The sequence below is a fragment of the Pieris brassicae genome, unplaced genomic scaffold, assembly GCF_905147105.1.
Source record: "Pieris brassicae unplaced genomic scaffold, ilPieBrab1.1, whole genome shotgun sequence".
Lineage (NCBI taxonomy): Eukaryota > Metazoa > Arthropoda > Insecta > Lepidoptera > Pieridae > Pieris > Pieris brassicae.
Window position 1 is genome coordinate 10,001 of NW_025576017.1, and position 5,000 is coordinate 15,000.

Below are 5,000 nucleotides of genomic sequence, written 5' to 3' on the forward strand. Positions count from 1 at the left end.
TAATTGCAAACCCCAATCCCCAGCACGAAGGAGTTTCAACGGGTTGCCCGGGCCTCTAGGCCAGGGAGAACATGTTGATTCCTTCAGTGTAGCGCGCGTGCGGCCCAGGACATCTAAGGGCATCACAGACCTGTTATTGCTCAATCTCGTGCGGCTCGAAGCCGCCGGTCCCTCTAAGAAGAATTTTAATACGTCGCCAGTGAGTTGCGCTCCCCGAGAGTCGCGCACACCTTGAATGACGACGCCTATTTAGCAGGCTAGAGTCTCGTTCGTTACCGGAATTAACCAGACAAATCGCTCCACCAACTAAGAACGGCCATGCACCACCACCCACCGAATCAAGAAAGAGCTGTTAATCTGTCAATCCTTCCGGTGTCCGGGCCTGGTGAGATTTCCCGTGTTGAGTCAAATTAAGCCGCAGGCTCCACTCCTGGTGGTGCCCTTCCGTCAATTCCTTTAAGTTTCAGCTTTGCAACCATACTCCCCCCGGAGTCCAAAATCTTTGGTTTCCCGGAAGCTGCCCGCCGAGCCATTGTAGTAACGTCGGCGGATCGCTAGATGACATATTTACGGTTAGAACTAGGGCGGTATCTAATCGCCTTCGAACCTCTAACTTTCGTTCTTGATTGATGAAAACACCTTTGGCAAATGCTTTCGCTGATGTTCGTCTTGCGACGATCCAAGAATTTCACCTCTAACGTCGCAATACGAATGCCCCCAGTTATCCCTATTAATCATTACCTCGGAGTTCTGAAAACCAACAAAATAGAACCGAGATCATATTCTATTATTCCATGCACGAAATATTCAAGCGGCATTTTGAGCCCGCTTTGAGCACTCTAATTTGTTCAAAGTAAAATTGTCGGCCCACCTCGACACTCACCGAAGAGCACCGCGATAGGATTTTGATATTGAACCGGCGTTTTACCGCCGGCTCACCGACGATATGCTCCGCAGACGTGTCAGTATCACCGCGGATGCGGTGCACCGACAGCGCGGCGCACAAATGCAACTACGAGCTTTTTAACCGCAACAATTTTAGTATACGCTATTGGAGCTGGAATTACCGCGGCTGCTGGCACCAGACTTGCCCTCCAATTGTTCCTCGTTAAAATATTTAAAGTGTACTCATTCCGATTACGAGGCCTCGTAAGAGTCCCGTATCGTTATTTTTCGTCACTACCTCCCCGTGCCGGGAGTGGGTAATTTGCGCGCCTGCTGCCTTCCTTGGATGTGGTAGCCGTTTCTCAGGCTCCCTCTCCGGAATCGAACCCTGATTCCCCGTTACCCGTGACAACCATGGTAGTCGCAGAAACTACCATCGAAAGTTGATAAGGCAGACATTTGAAAGATGCGTCGCCGGTACTGGACCGTGCGATCGGCAAAAGTTATCCAGATTCATCAAAATTAACGACTTCGGACGCATGGCCCTCCGCCGATTGGTTTTGATCTAATAAAAGCACTCATCCCATCACTGGTCAGAGTTCTGATTGCATGTATTAGCTCTAGAATTACCACAGTTATCCAAGTAACTGAGTAAGATCTAAGGAACCAAAACTGATATATTGAGCCATTCGCGGTATCGCCTTAATACGGCTTGCACTGAGACATGCATGGCTTAATCTTTGAGACAAGCATATAACTACTGGCAGGATCAACCAGGGAGCTGCTTACGCAAACGACACGCCTACACCGCGGTCACGCGGCTTCGGCGAGCCGCTGGCTCGGCGGCGTCGAGGGGCGCGCGCTTGCGCGCGCGCCTTCTCGACACGCGTGAACGTAACGCGTCGAATTTGCACGCGACGCGACGTTCGCGCTTCATATCGATAGACTAACTTTGACCGGTCTACGAGCGGCCGTCCCGTCACGATCTCGCAACGAGGTGATGTACAACGATGCTCGACCACTGTGAGGGACATAAAACTGCAACGAACACGACCCCGCGGGCGGGAATCGATGTTGTGACAATTTGAAAATTGAACATTCATCTAAACGCAACTTCTCAATTTTTATTCAATACGTTATTGTAAACATATTAAAACTCGGCTGGCAATTACATGCGCACACACACGCATGATTCGCACTAGATACGATCAACGCCCGGAGCTTGAGGGATAAATTCCAACACGACGCTGCGCACACCGTTTCGACGATGGGCGCGTGTGCGTCCTCTTTTATACATTCTTTCCATATACGGTCGCCGTGGCGACCGCGCACGTGTCGAACACGCTAGGCGCCCTGCGTTGAGGTGTGCCTAGAAGCGTATTCTTTTAACATCACAGATAACACCGGGGGAGACGGTCCCAAATCTTGGTCGATTGGTAACATCACCATACGGTCTGCGAACGCGGTGCTATAATATAATTTTATATTATATTATATAAAATATGAGGAGGAGTAGTATGTATATTCTTTGTTATTTTGTGTTGACACAAGAGAGATATATAAAATGTACTATACACCACACACACAGAGAGAGAGAGAGCTGGGAAAGATCTCGGCGGTCTCGCATTCGAAATACGAATTTGATATAATTTCCTCCGAAAATCCATACCCATATCTATATCATCCATGCGCGAATATATGTATATAATATTCTCACACTTCGCACAAACACAAAAACAAGAACACATTCTCTCTCGTCCGTCGTTCGTGTCTATTTGAGACGAACGACGCGCGGCAACGAGAACGAGTCGACGCTGTGCGCACGACTGTTTCGCTCCACATCTATACCGAGAGCAATAGTCCGCGTCGGCATTGGAGCGGACGTCGAATGTTTCTCGTAGAGCGAGCGAGAGAGAGACGATTTTTCATTTTATTATGTATGTGTATTGGCGTGCAGTAGTAGCACGTAGTAGTACTAGTAGTAGTAGTAGTAGTAGTAAAAAAATATTATTATTTATTTTATTGACTGATATGATTTTGTTTGTTTTCTTTTTTTTGCATAGACATTTGTATTGATAGATATGTTTCTCGTTGAAGCTCGCAGCACACGCTCAGAGAAATGGCAATGTGGGTTTATTTGAAGAAAAGAAAAAACAAAAAAAACAATTATATTTATTAATAATATGTATGTATGTATGTATGTATGTATGTATGTATGTATGTATGTATAATAATGAATTATAATAATTATTCCGATGCAACGTCAGAGGAAAATGTTTCTCGTACAGGTGCGGCGCGCGACGGCCGGCCGCTCGACAGTTTCGCGCCGAATGTTTCTCGTTGAAGCTCGCAGCACACGCTCAGAGAAATGGCAATGTGGGTTTATTTGAAGAAAAGAAAAAACAATTATATTTATTAATAATATGTATGTATGTATGTATGTATGTATGTATAATAATGAATTATAATAATTATTCCGATGCAACGTCAGAGGAAAATGTTTCTCGTACAGGTGCGGCGCGCGACGGCCGGCCGCTCGACAGTTTCGCGCCGAATGTTTCTCGTTGAAGCTCGCAGCACACGCTCAGAGAAATGGCAATGTGGGTTTATTTGAAGAAAAGAAAAAACAAAAAAAACAATTATATTTATTAATAATATGTATGTATGTATGTATGTATGTATGTATGTATGTATGTATGTATAATAATGAATTATAATAATTATTCCGATGCAACGTCAGAGGAAAATGTTTCTCGTACAGGTGCGGCGCGCGACGGCCGGCCGCTCGACAGTTTCGCGCCGAATGTTTCTCGTTGAAGCTCGCAGCACACGCTCAGAGAAATGGCAATGTGGGTTTATTTGAAGAAAAGAAAAAACAATTATATTTATTAATAATATGTATGTATGTATGTATGTATGTATGTATAATAATGAATTATAATAATTATTCCGATGCAACGTCAGAGGAAAATGTTTCTCGTACAGGTGCGGCGCGCGACGGCCGGCCGCTCGACAGTTTCGCGCCGAATGTTTCTCGTTGAAGCTCGCAGCACACGCTCAGAGAAATGGCAATGTGGGTTTATTTGAAGAAAAAAAAAAAAAAAAAAAAAACAATTAATTTATTAATAATATGTATGTATGTATGTATGTATGTATGTATGTATGTATGTATGTATGTATGTATGTATGTATGTATAATAATGAATTATAATAATTATTCCGATACAATGTCAGAGGAAAATGTTTCTCGTACAAGATCGCCACGCGACGCGACAAGATGCCGTTCAACGGCACGATATCTACAACTCTGTCGATAGATATGTAGATAGTATCTACTCTGTCAAGTATATGTGTGTAACGTGTGGTGGTGTGTGGTGTGGGGTTTTGTTAGCGATAGCGATACGTTTCTAGTTAAAATTGAATATTTAAAAATAAAAACTCTTCTGGTAAGAAAAACTATTTATGGTTTATTATGGTGTGTCTAGTGCAACAACATCAACATTGTCATAATCATAATAATATAATTATTATTAGGGCTATAGGTTAACCTTCCAAATAGGGACCGTCGATTTAAATGTCGATATTTTTAATTATTCTAGATAGTACTCACTAAAAGAAACTTAAGTGCTTGCTTACTTACTTACTTACTTAGTTGATTGAGTTTTTTTTTTTTTTTTTTAAACTTTTTCATACAAATTGATATATAAGACATATATGGCCGTTACCGACCGCCGACCAAAATCTATTTCATAAAACCGACATAAAATTGATGTCAAACGTCAATCACTTTGAGTTGACTAAGTGTAAGGGTTCAGATTATTTTGAAAGTATCGATCATTTGCGATGCATACGAGAAAAAGATCATTCATTTCATTGTTTGTAAGTTGTAAATTTTGTGTATTATATTGTAATTCTTGAGTGAGAATTGAGTGTTTACTTACTTACTTACTTACTTACTTATTGAATATCCAAAAAGTACCCAAAACCGAATCAGAGCGCCCCACTATCCACGCGGTCTTGTCTGCCCTACCCCTAGAGTGTATATAAAAGCTCGGAGGCGCGCAGGGAGAGCAGCCCTCACCCGCCGTACCCAAAGCGCGGGCATCATGCAAGCC

The 5,000-nt window shown here is 43.2% G+C and overlaps 1 non-coding gene across 1 annotated transcript in view; it reads right to left on the reverse strand.

Annotated features, from left to right (window-relative positions):
• LOC123719365 overlaps nucleotides 1-1,665 on the reverse strand; it is a 1,906-nt gene extending 241 nt beyond the window's left edge. Inside the window, exon 1 of the ribosomal RNA XR_006755424.1 lies at nucleotides 1-1,665. This exon is cut by the window's left edge and continues 241 nt beyond it. This is a non-coding gene — a ribosomal RNA (small subunit ribosomal RNA).
• Between the last annotated feature and the right edge of the window lie 3,335 nt (nucleotides 1,666-5,000).